This window comes from Pristiophorus japonicus, chromosome 18 (genome assembly GCF_044704955.1).
Source record: "Pristiophorus japonicus isolate sPriJap1 chromosome 18, sPriJap1.hap1, whole genome shotgun sequence".
Classification (NCBI taxonomy): Eukaryota; Metazoa; Chordata; class Chondrichthyes; family Pristiophoridae; genus Pristiophorus; species Pristiophorus japonicus.
In genome coordinates, this window is record NC_091994.1 from 110,562,638 (window position 1) to 110,580,808 (window position 18,171).

The 18,171-nt window shown below is 47.4% G+C and overlaps 1 protein-coding gene across 3 annotated transcripts in view; it reads left to right on the top strand.

The window, feature by feature from the left end:
- pex14 (peroxisomal biogenesis factor 14) overlaps window positions 1-18,171 on the top strand; it is a 256,878-nt gene that overhangs the window by 43,069 nt on the left and 195,638 nt on the right. The gene's annotated exons all lie outside the window — the stretch shown is intronic.

Sequence of the window (18,171 nt, forward strand, 5' to 3'; positions counted from 1 at the left end):
CAGAACGCTGCTGATCTACCCGAAAAAAAAACCCCACTTATGACATTATTAAAGCGCCATCTAATATTGTATGCAGGATACACGCTTGGGCTGCCTTCACCTCGTAGCGCGGCAGCCAACAGTACCCCCGACCTAACTGACAGGGCCGCATCGCAAGTGAGATCATTGTAGATTTAAAGACATTTCCACGGGATGTGGGCATCGCTGGCAAGCCTGGCATTTATTGCCCATCCCTAATCACCCTCGAGAAGGTGGTGGTGAGCCGCCTTCTTGAACCGCTGCAGTCCGTGTGGTGAAGGTGCTCCCACAGTGCTGTTAGGGAGGGAGTTCCAGGATTGTGACCCAGCGACGATGAAGGAACGGCCGATATATTTCCAAGTCAGGATGGTGTGTGACTCGGAGGGGAACGTGGAGGTCGCGGGTTTGGGAGGTTCTGCCGAAGTGCAGTATTGTCCATTAGAAATCGCTGACTTGCCACAGACTGGCTTCAATGACATCATTTTAGCCACGTGCACTCATTTTAGTGGGAAAAGCCTGACGTATAATCCAGGTAAATGTACTTTGCATGCATATTTATGCAACAAACAGCTACTGCCATTCAGTACAAAACTTTACAGTCTTTCTGTTTCACCAAGATTTTGAATTCTGATGTGAATTTCTCAGATGCAGCACTATTGCAGCTTCTCGGTTTTTGTGCAGCAGTTGCGAGCGGTACGATAACGTCACGGTTAGGAGGACCTCTTTCCCTGAGCAGAGAGGTCAATAACCAAGGGGCATAGGTTTAAAGTAATTAGAGGGGAGTTGAGGCATTCTTTCACCCAGAGGGACACTTCAAGTCGCTGGAGTTATATCACCAACGATGCCTCTGCAAGATTTTGCAAATCCCCTGGGAGGACAGACGCACCAACATCAGTGTCCTCGCCCAGGCTAACATCCCCAGCATTGAAGCACTGACCACGCTAGATCAGCTTCGTTGGGCAGGCCACTTAGTTCGCATGCCAGACATGAGACTCCCTAAACAACTGCTATATGCGGAGCTCCTTCATGGCAATCGAGCCAAAGGTGGGCAGCAGAAATGGTACAAGGATACCTCAAAGCCTCCCTGGTAAAGTGCGACATCACCACTGACGCCTGGGAGACCCTGGCTGAAGACCGCCCTAGGTGGAGAAAGTGCATCCGGGAGGGCGTGGGGCTCTTCGAATCTCAACGCTGTGAGCGTGAAGAGACCAGGCGCAGGCAACGGAAGGAGCGTGTGGTAAACCTGTCCCACCTGTGACAGGGTCTGTGGCTCTTGCATTGGACTGTTCAGCCACCAAAGAACTCACTTTAGGAGTAGAAGCAAGTCTTCCTCGATGCCGAGGTACTGCCTATGACGATGATCACCCAGAGGGTGGTGGGGGTCTGGAACTCACTGCCTGAAAGGGTGGTAGAGGCAGAAACCCTCACCACCTTTTTAAAAAAAAAAGTACTTGGATGTGTACTTGAAGTGCCGTAACCCACAGGGCTACAGACCAAGAGCTAGAAGGTGGTATTAGGCTGGATAGCTCTTTGTCAGCCGGCACGGACACGATGGGCCGATTGGCCTCTTTCTGTGCCGTATATTTCTGAGTCTATGATTCATCAGAGCGATGGCTGAGAATGTTGACTCGCACAGCAAGATGCGTCAGACCCGCCCCAGCTCTCTATCTGGCGCGTGATTGGATGCTACTTTCCCTTTGCTGTAACGTGTGCTGTTGAAGCGGCTTGCTATTGGCTGGACGTGCTTCCCCCTGCTGGCCTGGGGCGGTAATTCAGATTGCAACGACCTGACCGCAATGACTGCTCCCCTCTCCCCACAATGTGGCTGCTGTCCCATAGGGCTGAAGTCTGCCCTTTTCCCTGTCGCACTATTTTAAGCAGATAGCCAGTAACAACACACACAATGATCAAAAACACTCCCACACTCATTCTGTCTTACCATTTTACCAACGAGCATTCAAAAAGATTAAAGTGCACATGCATACGACGTGCGCATATGTGTATTGAGATCACACAGCCAACAGTGGCGTCTATTACTCAATTTTTGTTAACTAATCAAAGATGCAGGTAGCCACATCTGGATTCCCAAATAGCCACAATGGGCAGGTGGCTTGTGCATTGGACAACACTGCCGTAGTGGTTGCTGAGGCGTGGAGTGTTCCTTTGTGCGCTTCGAGGCTTTTTGACGAGCAGTTGTGAGCGTTACTTTGACCTGGAGGCACAATTAGCCTATACAGGGCAGCAATCCGCTTTTTAGCATTGCTGCTGACTTGCATGTTCCTTCCCAGACATCAAGAAAAGTCTCCAGCCAGAAAATGGATGTTGCAATCACAACTATGCAAGGAAACCCTCGCGCTCTCTCTAGCGCGCTCTCTCTAGCGCGCTCTCTCTAGCGCGCTCTCTCTAGCGCGCTCTCTCTAGCGCGCTCTCTCTAGCGCGCTCTCTCTAGCGCGCTCTCTCTAGCGCGCTCTCTCTAGCGCGCTCTCTCTAGCGCTCTCTCTCTCGCGCTCTCTCTCTCGCGCTCTCTCTCTCGCGCTCTCTCTCTCGCGCGCTCTCTCTCGCGCTCTCGCACACGCTCTCTCTCTCGCACTCGCTCTCTCTCGCGCTCTCGCACACGCTCTCTCTCGCACTCGCTCTCTCTCTCGCGCTCTCTCTCTCGCGCTCTCTTGCGCTCTCTCGCGCTCGCTCTCTCTTGCGCTCTCTCGCGCTCGCTCTCTCTTGCGCTCTCTCGCGCTCGCTCTCTCTTGCGCTCTCTCGCGCTCGCTCTCTCTTGCGCTCTCTCGCGCTCGCTCTCTCTTGCGCTCTCTCGCGCTCGCTCTCTCTTGCGCTCTCGTGCGCTCTCTCTCTCGCGCTCTCGTGCTCTCTCTCTCGCGCTCTCGTGCTCTCTCTCTCGCGCTCTCTCGCGCTCTCTCTCGCTCTCTCTCGCGCTCTCTCTCGCGCTCTCTCTCGCTCTCTCTCGCGCTCTCTCTCTCTCGCTCTTGCGCTCTCTCGCTCTCTCTCGCGCTCTCTCTCTTGCGCTCTCTCTCTCGCGCTCGCTCTCTCTCTCTCGCTCGCTCTCTCTCTCTCGCTCTCTCTCTCGCGCTCGCTCTCTCTCTCTCGCTCTCTCTCTCTCTCTCTCGCGCTCGCTCTCTCTCGCTCTCTCTCTCGCGCTCGCTCTCTCTCGCTCTCTCTCTCGCGCTCGCTCTCTCTCGCGCTCTCTCGCGCTCGCGCTCTCTCGCGCTCTCTCACTCGTGCTCTCGCGCTCGCTCTCTCGTTCCCGCTCTCTCTCGCGCGCGCTCTCACGCTCGCTCTCCACGTGCTCGCGCTCTCGCCCGCTCGTGCCCTCCCACTCGCGCGGACACACGCACTCTCTCGCTCTCACACACTGAACCAGGCAAGACAAAAAGAACCAAGTTTTTCTTTAATTATACTTGAAGTAGTTCTGCATAATGCAATTGTAGTTTTCTGCAACTGCTTTCTGATAGTTTTTGGAAGTATAAGTTGTACCCTATTATGTGTAGATTAAGACCTACGTTTGTTATGCTTTTGCACAACAGGATTGTCTCCAATGGCAAAATTGTCATCAACAGTTTGCAGTGTAAACAACTTGATGCTTTTCCTACTGGAGCCTGCCACGTACTCCTAGAAGGCAGGGTTTCAATGTCTCTGACAAGTGCTGGTCATGCTCATAAACAGCTCGTGCTTGTGGCGCATAGATTGGGTCTGCCCTGCCCATATAGGCTAACATTGCATTGACAGGGCAGTGGGGAGGAGGAAGGGGGAGGATGCTGTCTGTGGAAGGCAGCAGGCCAGAGTTAAATAGCAAGATCTAGCGAGGAGGGGAGTTTTCATTTGTTAGCTTGTGCGTGAAGAGGGAGTATTTGGAGCTTTCAGAAGTGTAAGAATATAATCTTTAAGGACCGGGAAAGGTAGGGAGGCCTATCCTCTATCTTCAGGAGATGAAATAGGTTGGATGAATTGTACATTTTCTACAGAAAGTGCCCCTCTCTTGGATTACACAGGATTACAGAGGATAAACGGCACAGAAACAGGCCATTGGGCCCAACCAGTCAATGCCGGCATTTATGCTCCACTCGAGCCTCCTCCCGTCTTTCCTCATCTAACTCTATCAGCATAACCCTCTATTCCCTTCTCTCCTTAAATGCCTCTGTACTATTCGCTTCAACCACTCCCTGTGGCAGCGAGTTCCACATTCTCACCACTCTCTGGGTAAAGAAGTTTCTCCTGAATTCCCCATTGGATTTCTTGGTGACTATCTTATATTGATAGCCTCTAGTTATGCTCTTCCCCACAAGTGGAAACATTCTCTCTGTATCCACTCGATCAAAACCTTTCATCATTTTAAAGACCTCTATTAGGTCACCCCTCAGCCTTTTTTCAAGAGAAAAGAAACCCAGCCTGTTCATCCTTTCCTGATATCTATATCTATATATCTATATATCTATATATATATATCCTTTTTACGATATGGCGACCAGAACTGCACGCAGTACTCCAAGTGTGGTCTAACCAAGGTTTAGCATAACTTCCCTACTTTTAATTCTATACCTCTAGAAATAAACCCTAGTTGGCTTGGTTTGCTTATTTTAATGGCCTTGCTAACCTGTGATTCAACTTTTTAGTGATTTGTGTTTTGTACCCTGAGATCCCTTTGTTCTTTTACCCTACCCAGACTCACACCCTCCAAGTAATAAGTGACCTCCCCATTCTTCCTACCAAAATGTAATACCTCACATTTATTTGTGTTGAACTTCATTTGCCAATTATATGCCCATTCTGCAAGTTTATTAATGTCCAATTTGATGTCATTCACAAATTTAGAAATTGTGTTCTTGATTCCAAGATCTAAATCGTTAATATAAGCTGTGAACAGCAGTGGTCCCAGCACTGATTCTTGTGCCACAGTGAATAGCTACCCTTTACCCCTACTCTCTGCTTTCTGTCTTGAAGCCAGCTAGCGATCCATTCTGCTACTTGTCCCCTGACTCTGCATTCTCTGACCTTGTTCATCAGTCTATTATGGGGTACCTTATCGAAGGCCTTTTAAATCTAGATAAATGACATCTACTGCATTACCATTGTCTACTCGCTCTCTTACCGCTTCAAAACATTGTGAGCTTGGTCAAGCAAATCTTTCCCTTTTGAAATCCATAATTGGGATGATTGCCTTAATTGTGATGTCTTAACATTAAACAACGATTCTCAAGGCTCCCAAACCAGCAACACTGGTTTCTTTGCTGCTTTTACAGAAAGCCATGCTCCCAAGTACCCACCAAATCTCACCTTTTACAACATTTGGAAGTTTGGTGGAAGTGAGCATACTTAATGAGCTGAAAGGCCTTTTCTCTTCCTATTTCTTCTTGTGTTTTAACTTCAATTTACAATACTTCTGTTTTGCTACTGCAGTACTTCTATATTGTATCTGATGCTTATTTTGCAGTCTTTCAATCTTCCATATTCATTTATGTAATGACTTTTCAGATGTTAATTCTGAGTCGGCCTGCCTGTTCTCTCTAGCCATTTAGCTTCCCTTGAGATACTGAGACATTTTCTAGAACCCGTCAGGGGGAATCTTAAATCAACAAGGAGTCTGTTTGCTATAATCCTTGATCTCAGTACTCCAGAATGGCAGGGATAGCCACCATCTTTGCTGTAGGATTCCTCAGTTTAACTAAATCTTTTATGTTTTGTTTCTTACAGGTGAGCTTTCTAATTTTGTTATTTCTCTTGAGTTTATTTTAAGCTTTAGAGTCAGTGCTGGGCTTTTTTGACAGCCTCCCAAATCTCTTGTCAGCATCAAACAGAAAGTAGAAAGCTTCAAATGTCTTTTTAAATGAAAGTACGCTAGTGAAAGGGAACTAGAAGATAAAATCGTGGGCTTAGGACCAACGTTCCCAAAACTGCATGCCCAGCTTTTCAAATGTGAAATTTCACACATGTGCAAAACTTTGAATGGGCCATTAAAGGGACAGTGCACCCAAAAAGAAATTAGGGGGAGCATTGCTTAGGACTCGTGTTGTATTGAACTGGTGTACTGAAACAACAGGATGTTGTTCAAGATTGTGATTTTTTTTCATGTGACACAGAAACACAGAAAATAGGTGCAGGAGTAGGCCATTCGGCCCTTCGAGCCTGCACCGCCATTCAATAAGATCATGGCTGATCATTCCCTCAATACCTCTTTCCTGCTTTCTCTCCATACCAATTGATCTCTTTAGCCATAAGGGCCATATCTAACTCCCTCTTGAATATATCCAATGAACTGGCATCAACAACTCTCTGCGGTAGAGAATTCCTCAGGTTAACAACTCTCTGAGTGAAGAAGTTTCTCCTCATCTCAGTACTAAATGGCCTACCCCTTATCCTAAGGTGACGTCCCCTGGTTCTGGGCTTCCCCAACATCGGGAACATTCTTCCCGCATCTAACCTGTCCAGTCCCGTCAGAATCTTATACGTTTCTATGAGATCCCCTCTCATCCTTCTAAACTCCAGTGAATAAAGGCCCAGTTGATCCAGTCTCTCCTCATATGTCAGTCCAACCATCCCTGGAATCAGTCTGGTGAACCTTCGCTGCACTCCCTCAATAGCAAGAACGTCCTTCCTCAGATTGGGAGACCAAAACTGAACCCAATATTCCAGGTGAGGCCTCACTAAGGCCCTGTACAACTGCAGTAAAACCTCCCTGCTCCTATACTCAAATCCCCTAGCTATGAAGGCCAACATACCATTTGCCGCCTTCACCACCTGCTGTACCTGCATGCCAACTTTCAATGACTGATGAACCATGACACCCAGGTCTCGTTGCACCTCCCCTTTTCCTAATCTTCCACCATTCAGATAATATTCTGCCTTCGTGTTTTTGCCCCCAAAATGGATAACCTCACATTTATCCACATTTGCCCACTCACCTAACTTGTCCAAGTCACCCTGCAGCCTTTTAGCATCCTCCTCACAGCTCACACTGCCACCCAGTTTAGTGTCATCTGCAAACTTGGAGATATTACACTCAATTCCTTCATCTAAATCGTTAATGTATATTGTAAAGAGCTGGGGTCCCAGCACTGAGCCCTGCGGCACCCCACTAATCACTGCCTGCCATTCTGAAAAGGACCCGTTTATCCCGACTCTCTGCTTCCTGTCTGCCAACCAGTTCTCATCCACGTCAGTACATTACCCCCAATACCATGCGCTTTGATTTTGCACACCAATCTCTTGTGCGGGACCTTGTCAAAAGCCTTTTGAAAGTCCAAATACACCATATCCACTGGTTCTCCCTTGTCCACTCTGTTAGTTACATCCTCAAAAAATTCCAGAAGGAAGGGAAATCAAGCATGATTTCCCTTTCATAAATCCATGCTGACTTGGACCGATCCTGTCACTGCTTTCCAGATGCTATTTCATCCTTAATGATTGATTCCAACATTTTCCCCACGACTGATGTCAGGTTAACCGGTCTATAATTCCCCGTTTTCTCTCTCCCTCCTTTTTTAAAAAGTGGTGTTACATTAGCTACCCTCCAGTCCATAGGAATTGATCCAGAGTCGATAGACTGTTGGAAAATGAGCACCAATGCATCCACTATTTCTCGGGCCACTTCCTTAAGTACTCTGGGATGCAGGCTATCAGGCCCCGGGGATTTATTGGCCTTCAATCCCATCAATTTCCCTAACACAATTTCCCACCTAAGAAGGATATCCTTCAGTTCCTCCTTCTCACTGGACCCAATATCCCCTAGTAAATTCGGAAGGTTATTTGTGTCTTCCTTCGTGAAGACAGAACCAAAATATTTGTTCAATTGGTCTGCCATTTCTTTGTTCCCCATTTTCAATTCACCTGAATCCAACTGCAAGGGATCTACGTTTGTCTTCACTAATCTTTTTCTCTTCACATATTTATAGAAGCTTTTGCAGTGTATTGCGGTAGCTAAGTAGGACTCGGGATAGGCGAGTCTGCAGTGAGACTTCAGTTACCCTCTTCAAGCCTTGCTTGATGGTTTGCACTGCTCTCTCTGCCTGACCATTGGACGCTGGTTTAAACGAGGCAGATGTGACATGTTTGATCCCGTTACAGGTCATGAATTCTTTGAACTCAGCACTGGTAAAACATGGCCCGTTGTCGTTCACCAGGACATCGGATAAGCCGTGAGTGGCAAACATGGCCCGCAGGCTTTCGGTAGTGGCAGCGGACGTGCTAGCTGACATTATCTCACATTCAATCCACTTGGAATACGCGTCGACAACCACAAGGAACATTTTACCCAAGAACGGGCCTGCATAGTCGACGTGTACCATAGACCACGGTTTGGAGGGCTAAGACCATAAACTTAGCGGCGCCTCCCTGGGTACATTGCTTGACTGCGAGCATGTATTACATCTGTGAACGCAGGACACTAAGTCCGCATCGATACCGGGCCACCACATGTGGGAGCTGGCTATCGCTTTCATCATTAAGATGCCTGGGTGGGTACTGTGGAGGTCATTGATGAAGGTGTTTCTGCCCTTCTTGGGGACCACTACTCGATTGCCCCACAGAAGGCAGTCTGCCTGTATAGACATTTCATTTTTGCGCCGCTGGAACGGCTTTATCTCTTCCTGCATTTCCACTGGGACACTGGACCAGCTCCCGTGAAGCACACAGCTTTTGACTAGAGATAATAAAGGGTCCTGGCTTGTCTAGGTTTTGAGCTGCCGGGCAGTGACGGGTGATTGCTCACTCTCAAATGCTTCCATAACCATGCTAGATCTGCGGGCTGCGCCGTTTCCACCTTCATGCGTAACTGACCTGACAGGGGAGTAACCATGACCAGAAAGTGGTTCTCCCTGGATCAGGAAGGTGGTTCTCCTATGCTTTTTGGAAATAGGAGGTGGGTGGGGGGCACACATCCACCTCCATGGCACGAACCTGGTATTGCAGTACTTCCAGGAACGGTGCAGTGGCTCTAGGCCTTTTGGCTAAGAGCAAAAACATTGGCGCAGAGTGATCCTTGAATGGGCCCAAGGTGACCTCTGGCATTTGTGATCTGACAAAGAATTGGAAAGATTGGCAACGAATATAAAAAAAAACATGAGCGCCCTTCTCTGGATGCGGGCCGATGCATTGGTATTTATCCCTTTACTCTTGGAAAACAGGGCTATCTGGCTTATTGTCAGTTTCCAATTCGAATTTTAGCCCAAACAGGTACTGATGCATTTTCTTTACCCCATAGACACAAGCTAACGCTTCTTTTTCAATCATGCTGTAGGCTCTCTCAGCCTTAGTCAGACTCCTGGATGCATAAGCAACCGGTTGCAGTTTCCTGAAATCATTAGCTTGTTGCAATACACACCCGACGCCATATGACGACGCATCACATGCTAGTACCAAACGCTTACATGGATCATACAACACAAGCAATTTGTTTGAGCATAACAATTTTCTCGCTTTTACAAAGGCATTTTCTTGGCTTTTGCCCCAAACCCATTCGCTCCCTTTTCGAACTAAGAATGTAGTGGTTTTAGCAGGGTGCTGAGACCCCGGTAAGAAGTTACCAAAGTAGTTCAGGAGTCCCAGAAATGACCGCAGCTCTGTGGCCTCGGTGCGTTCTCGATTGCCTCCGTTTTCACGTCGGTGGGCCTGATGCCGTCCGCTGCAATCCTCCTTCGCAAGAACTCTACTTCAGGCACCAGGAAAACGCACTTTGAGCGTTTTAACCTGAGCCCCATGTGGTTGAGTCGACTAAGAACTTCCTCCAGGTTCTGCAGGTGCTCGACTGTGTTCCGACCTGTGACCAAGATGTCGTCCTGGAAGACCACGGTGTGCGGGACCGACTTCAGTAAACTTTCCATGTTTCTCTGAAATATCGCCGCCAGAATATCGGAATATTTATGGTAGCATTGCCGATTACAGGAATCAGTTCTTTTGTGTAAGTTCTTAGTTTCGTGCGAACTGGAGTTAAGACTGGCCTTGAGGCCTTGTTACACCACAACCTTTCGAAAGTCTTTTTGCTCATGATAGACTGGCTCGTGCCCGTGTCCAGCTCCATTGACACCGGGAGTCCATTTAGTTCAACATTCAGCATTATCGGGGGACAACATCCACCATGTACCTCTACCTCCTCGATCCGAGGCTCTGGTTCGTCGTGATCCTCCGTGGATCTGTCCTCCTCTGCAACATGGTGGTTTGCAGGTTTAACAGGCTTTGCAGCTCGCCTGCACACTCGTTGGCGGTGTTTCATTGTTCCACAGCCCTTGCAAACATACTCTTTGAATCGGCATGAATGGAAACGATGATCACCCCCGCAGCACCAACAAGGTGTTAATGGCCTTGCATTCATCACCCTTGATGGTGGACTCCGAGTCAGACATGCAGCTTGCAGGTATGTGTGACCTGCCCAGTACGTTACAATTCGAAAACAACATTACTTTGTTCACAGTACTTGTAGCAGCACTTGTGTGCTGAGAGATTTGCTTCATATTGTCACTGGTGGCAATGAACGCCTGGGCTATCGCTATGGCCTTACTGAAGGTTGCGGTCTCTAGTGAAAAGTTTGCAAAGTATGGTTTCGTGGCCAATGCCATGTACGAAGAGTCTCCTGAGCATGTGCTCCAAATTCGCAATGTCTTGCAAGGCGTCTTAGTTCGGCGACGTAACTCACCACTCCCTGGCCTTCAGACCTTTTGTAGGTGTAGAACTGGTACCTCGCCATCAGAACGCTTTCCTTCGGGTTCAAATGCTCTCGGACCAGTGTGCACAAATCGTCGTATGATTTCTCTGTGGGTTTCGCTGGAGTGTGCAGATTCTTCATGAGGCCATACGTTGGTGTCCCACAGATGGTGAGGAGGATCGCCCTTTGTTTGGCAGCGCTCTCTTCCCCATCTAGCTCGTTGGCCACAAAGTATTGGTCGAGTCGCTCCACAAAAGTTTCCCAAGCATCTCCCTCCAAACATTTCTCCAGGATGCCCACTGTTCTCTGCATCTTTGGGTTCGCTATCTGTATCTCGTCGCCAATTGTTGTGTATGGAGAACACGTCAGACTGAACACTGTGAGCTCAAATTAAAGTGTGACCGTAGTCTTTTATTGCAGGTCTCCAGAGTGCCTCTCTAATCTGTGAAGGCTCCTTAAATACCTGTACTCCCAAGGGATTATGGGATTCCAGGGGATGAGCCCTCTGGTGGCTGTACAGAGTAAATACAAGTCCACATATATAACAGAAACAAGAATATGGATGACGGGTTCAGCAGGAGATGAGCTGGGGCAGGAGCAGAGTCAGACGATGTTTCGGTAGTGGAAATAGACGGCCTTAGAGATGGCGCAGATATGTAGTCGGAAACTTATTTTCGAAGCAAATATGACGCCAAAGTTGTGAACAGTCTGGTTCAGCCTCAGGCAGTAGCCAGGGAGAGGGATGGTGTTGCAGCTCGGGAACAGAGTTTGTGGTGGGCCTGAAGACAATGGCTTCAGTCTTCCCAATATTTAGTTGGAGGATGGTGTGGGCAACCGTGTCAAAGGGCTGCAGAAAGGTTAAGAAGAATGAGGAGGGACAGTTTACCTTTGTTACAGTCACATAGGATACCATTTGTGACTTTGATAAGAGGCATTTTGGTACTGTGACAGGGGCAGTACCTGATTGGTAGGATTCAAACATGGAGTTTCGGGAAAGACGAGCACGGATTTGGAAGGCGACATCGCGTTCAAGGACTTGAGAGGAAGGGGAGGTTGAAGATGGTGCTGTAGCTTGTAAGGACAGAGAGGTCAAGGGTTGTTTTTTTTTTTAAGTAGAGTGGTGACAAGTTCTCATTCTTTGGGTTAGAGATCAAGGGGCCCAAATTGCCCCCCGATTGAACGGCAGCGCACTCACTTTTTTTAGTTGATTCACCGCCCCATGGTGTTTCGCACGGTTTTGCCTCTTTTCAACCACCAGTGTCCGAGCGGAGAAGTCGGGCATTTAAGCGGTGGAAGTGGTGTTGGTGCGGTGCGGACATCCGGAGCTGTCGTCAGCGCGTCGCGGACGATGTCAGCGCGATGCGTCACAATGCCCCTCCCCTTCAGTTAATGGGGAGGGCCGCTGCGAGCTCTGCAGTGAGTTTAGTTGTGCCCACTGTGCCACCAGGGAGGGTTTTGGCCAGGCCAGCGGCCTGGTACCCAAGAGCGAACCTGTGGCCACCATTGTCAAGCCGACCTCGGAGCCGGCCGGCAAGTAAAATAAAATGGCGGCCGCGGCTGTGCGCCCTCCCCTTTAAGGACGGACGCACTGCCCAGCCCTAGGCAGCTTCCCGCTGGGAAAAGCTGTCGGGGGCACCAACCAACGGTGGCAATTTCCCACGCGGGGTGGAAAGGGGGTCGCCGCTGGTCGGTAAGGGGTCGACAGGGTGGCAACACGGGCAGAACGGGGTCGTTCACCACCGGGAAAATTCACGAGGGCAATTTGTGAAATGTGGTTAAATCCACGCCGACTAGACGGTGATTGCTTACCACGCCGAGGTGGCCACGGCTCTTACATTAAGGGCCACTTTCGGCCCCTAAGTTTTTCTATGGGAAAGGATGGAATGTTTTTAGCGGGAGGTGGGTACAAATGAATTACTTTGTATGCTTTTTAATAGTTTGTGACAGTGGGGCATTGATGAAAGCCAGGAGATTTGTCTGGCAACCCTCTTGATTGGTGTGCATCACCACGGGAAGTAAAAAGGTCGCTACTGAGAGAGAAACAAGAAGAAAACTGATTTCACAATTGAATAAATGGCTATATTTGCAACGATGTCGTTGGTTTTTATTAATCTATTAGTGTGCAATACAAAGTTACTTCAGGCAGTTTGTACAGGTGCCCGATGGAGATCCTGTTTGTTCAACTATTATGAATTGTCTTTGTTGTGTCATGCCCTTCTGATGCTGAAATAACTCGATGGCTGAACATTAATTGCGCCATGTTATAGTATGGGTGGGTCTGCTTGAATTTGAAATGTAATCACTTACACTGCATTTATATTTGCAAGGTTACCATCAGTGGTGAACTGGCATTATAAATGAGTTGACACATGTCACCAAAAGAAGTGGTTTTGGCCCACGGCAGTTTAATTTGATGGCTACATCAATCCACATTGGCATGTTGGCAGAGGTGACTCTGTGTTTTGGTTGCTGTTTGTGTGGCTGAGGTGCCCATGCCTGCCTCAGACAGGGCAATGAAGTGATTTATCTGCCACTGACCGACACACACCCTCCTCAACCACTGGGGGAGGCAGCCCCGAGGGAATAATCGCTGTTTAAAGGGCACAAGCAGCTGTTCATCATCATTAAGCTGGGATGTCTGCAGTTATTTTAGCGTGGATCTGGGGGTTGGCAAAACGAGCCGCCAATATAAACAAGACAGGTTTCACAGCAGCGTGAACTACACACAGTAATACAGAAGCACTTCCTGAATATAAGCACTTCCTTGTATTCTCTTTCACTTACTGTTGGGACCCACGCGATTTTGAAAGATTATTGCAAACAATTGTCACATGATAGTTGGGTGAATGCGTTGACACACTGATTAACAACTAAACTGTTATGTTATTAGGTCATCATCATCATAGGCAGTCCCTCGAAACGAGGATGACTTGATTCTACGCCAAAAAAAGGATGAGTTCACAGGTGTTTCGAATGAAGAACCCGAACTACATCCTCAAGGGCGGAAGATGCCTGTGCGTGGATTTTTTTTAAACGTGTGGTGGCCGTTGCACACCAGCCACCACACGGGCTTGACCGAGCGAGGTCTTGGTCCAGTGGCAAGGGTTAACCAGGACGACTGGAGACCAGCTCTGCTGCACGGACCTAGTGCGCGCACATATCGCAGTGTGGGCTGGTCCGTGCTGCCCCTGGGCCCCGATCACATCCCTCCACAGTCTCTCGCCGCTCCTTCGCCCCGATCTCGCCGCTCCTGCTGCATCTGCCCACGCTCCAATCACCTTGTTGACGTCACTCTTCGCTGTCGTTGCCCTCCTGCACCAGCTCGAGTTGTACCTTGCCGTGGTGCGCCATCACGCTGCCCATAGCCGCCGCTCACCGCTCCTTTTATGGCCCCGACCTGCCGCTGATGGTTTCTCGCAGGTCGGGGCCTCCACGCTGTATTAGGTACAAAAATGAGAATAGGCAATCAAAAGGCTCAGCTATTTGAAAGCTCCTTGCTCAAGGAATGACTTGGGTAGAGGCAGTTCCTGGGGTTTGGCAGTGTTGGACATCTATGATGCAGCTGATGATACAGAAGGAAATTGCAAGTAACACCACGTACTGCAGATCAAATACACACACTGCGGTGGAGGGAGAAGAAAATGACAGTGTTGTGAGAAGACGTGTTGGTTGTAGAGGATTCTATCGTTAGAAGGAGAGATCTCCTTTTCTGCAACTGTGACTGGGAATGTTGAAAGATTTGTTCCCTCCAGGAGAAGGGACATTGCAGAGTTGGATGGAGACGATTCTGGACATGATGGAGATCTTGCAAAGGGAGTTTCAGCAGTTATTTGTTACATTACAAAGCACAGTCTCTTGGGTAGTACTTTCTGAATTTCTCCCAGTGCCATGTGCTCGGCTAATTGGAGAGAAGCAGATTAAACACATCAACACGTGGTTTAATAGATGATATGGGGAAGGCTTGGAGTATGTTCTCTCCTTTCCCCATGCTTGGTGTTCACTATATTCTTGTACTCAATATAAAGTGTTCTGAGGCACCTTCCTACATGTGAGGGTACTGTATAAACTCGAGCAAAAGCCCTGGAGACGGAATAGGGTTCGGCTAAGTTGAAGCAGTATCCGTGTCCTAGCAGAGAGGGCAAATAGAGCAGTAGGTGATGAGTTGAATGAGAAATGTGGGGAGGGGGGCATGGAAAGATATACCTTGGGAAAGTTAGAAGAGAGTTTAAGAAACGTTAAGAAAAAAAACAAGGGAAATGAGTACTGAGGTGTATGAATTATCAGCTATGATCTTATTGAATGGCGGAGCAGGCTCGAGGGGCTGTATGGCCTACTCCTGCTATTTCTTATGTAATTATCAGAGTTTATATGCGTGTGCAAAACTTTAGAAATGAAGTTAGTAACTAAAAGCAATAATTTGAATGGAGGAGCATTGATGATGTTGATTTGACGGAAATTTGGTTTAAGCCAGAACAAGACAAAACTAAATATTCCTGGCTCTTCAATTGTTAGAAGGTGGAGGATGAAAGAAGTGGGGAGGCTGGTCACATTAATTAAAGACACATGTACAGCCATAGAAAGGAAAGATGTTATTGATGATTGTGCTCGGATAGCGGAGTAGAGCTAAGAAATAGTAAGGGAACTGTGACCATTTTGGGAATACATTATAGATCACCGAACGGTGGGAAAGTAAGCAAGCTTGGGATCTCTCGGCAATTTAGAAAGGTTTGCAGTAGTAACTGGTGTAATTATGGAAACTTCAGTAAAGCAGTCTGGGATAAGACAAAGGTTTGTTAAAATGTGGAGGGGTCTTTAGAGTGCATCTAAGACTGATCCTTAATCAGTATGTTGTCAGTGCAACAAGGAAGGGTGCAGTTATTTTTTTTACTTTATTAAAAAAAAAATAGCGCCACATACTTATGCTGGAAACACTCGGATCTGTTGGCATCTGACAAGTTAATGGACCCTTCCTCAGGCTTGAAGATACTGCAAATCAACAGCCTTTAAAAAGGAACAACGCTGGGCGGAAGGCAAAACTCCAAAACACAGACACGAGTAGAGAAACGGAATGATCTGTAAAGTGAAAACCAGGAAATGGTTAAATGGCAGACGTGATATAAACACGAGACAGCTTTGTTTTTTGACTTTCCCTTGGTTCTGTTGCTTTTTAAATGTTCTTCTGTATAGCTGTGACAAAGGGACCGTACCTGAAACATTAAATTGTGCATTCGCTCCAAGAAAGGACGCAGTGCTAGCTCTAGTTCCTGGTAGCAAAGCAGAACAAGTAAGCGACCTGAAGGTAGGAGAACGCTTAGGAAATAGTGACCTTCACCTAATTAGGTTCACATTGAAAACAAAGAGAAAGAGTCTTTCAAGTAATTAGCTCGGAAATTAGCTCATTTCAGTGGGGTGAAAGGGGACCTAGCACAGAATAATTGGTTGGGAAGAAAGTGGCAGATCAAACAACCGACTAGCAGTGGAGATATTTAGAGAGATGGATAAAGTTAAATACATTCCAACTAGGAGTAAAGGGTTACGTTAAAGAGCAGGGCTTTCATGGCTAATAAGAGGCTTAATAGAGGTATATAATAAAGACAGGGATGATAACACGGAAGGAAACAATGCGAATTATAAAAGGTTTAGAAAGCAGAAGAGATCAGGAAGGTTTAAGAGGGGATGTGACAGAAGACAGGTGATCGGCATAAAGGGAAATATCAAGGGCTTTCATAAGCATGTAAAAGGATAGATTAAGAAGGGTTGAGACCATTCAGCGGTGAAGAGGGTCAACTTGAGAGTGAGGGAATGGCAGAGATGCTGAATAAGCATGGCATTAATTACAGAGTAAAAGTGTGGCAGTAGGAGTGCTTGAGGAGGATATCGACAAAGTATACCCATTGCAGTTGTAGGTAAACTTCGAGGATGAAATTAGCGAACACAGAAAGATATTGACTAGTCAGAAAGTAAACATGAATTTGCTTGGCAAGTTAAATTTATTTTTTTGACAAATTAAAATGTATAGATGAAGGGAATTTGATTGATTGTATTTATGAATTTTCAGAAGGCGTGCAAGAAGGGCTGCTAGTTACCACTTGAAGAATAAATGTGGAAGTTAGAAACATTTCACATCCAGATTTATTAGAGCATAGTCTGATGAAAAGTCGACCTGAAATGTTAACTGCTTGTTGCTCCACAGATGCTGCTTGACCTGCTGAGTATTTCTGTTTTTATTAGAACAGGAAATGCTTTATCACCAGTGACTATTGAGGCAGAGACTGTAACATTATTTGAAAGGGAATTGGCTAAGCATTTGAAAATGACAGATGTAAAAGGAGACGGGAAACGGGAAAATGACTAGACTAGAAAGCTCAGGTTGAAGAGCTCGCATTTGCATGGACATGTTGGGTTGAATGGCTTCCTTCTGTGCTGTAAATTCTGTTAACCATATTACAGCTTTTCAATTACGAAGTCTAAAAATAGAAATAAAAGGATCCTGGGTGTGGGAGTGTGTGTTGACCTTACCTGGAAGGAAGTGACAATCACAGTCTGGAAGGCGATATATTAATTTTATTTAGTAAAACTTGTTGGCCTTTGACTGTAAAACATTTTGCTGGGAGAATAGAACCAGCGTTTTACGTTTGATGACCCAGATGATGGTGGTGGGAGCTGTTCTCCACAGGTCGGTATAAAAGAGCTGGAGCGGCAAATCACTTCAACCTCCAGCGCGAGCTGCTCCAAATGTGTGCTGATTTTGAGATGGGCGAATGGGTGACGTCATCAAAGCCCTGGTCGCTGTTTTGGAGCGTGGGCAGGAACATCGGGAAGACCCAGGTACAGAGGAGTGGGAAGGTCGGGGCGGATGAGCAGCGAGTGTTTGTGGTGAGATGTGGTGAATGTTTATGTCGAAGGGGCGGCGAAAGATCGTGGTGGAGGTGCGACAGATGAGGGTACGGAGCCCAGAAGAGCCGAAGGCCCAGGGGCAGCACGGGCCAGCCCACACTGCGATGTGTGCGCGCACTAGGTCCGTGCAGCAGAGCAGGTCTCCAGTGGTCTTGGTTAATCCTTGCCGCTGGACCAAGACCTAGCTCTGTCAGGCCCGTGTGGTCACCGCACGTTAAAAAAATCCGCACACAGGCATCTTCCACCCCTTCAATTGGAGTTCAGGACTGGAACATCAGGTCCTTCATCGAAACATCTGTGAACTTGTGGAAGCAAGTCATCCTCGTTCGAGGGACCGCCTATGATGATGATGGGTGCTGAGGTATCAAGTTATGAATTTTCCTAGTAACCCGGAATATCGTTCAGCAAAAAGTTAGTATTTTCTAATATTTAGCTTGTCATCCTAATTGTTTGGAGATCAAGTTTAAAGGGAGGGGAAGGCTTGAAATGATAGCTCTTTTACACATTGAGTGAGTTGTCATCAAACAATATGTGAAAAGGGGCTGTAATGCAGCCATATGCAGCATAAATCTATTTCTCCCAGTGGATTTAATCTTCCCATGTACTGCTTTCGT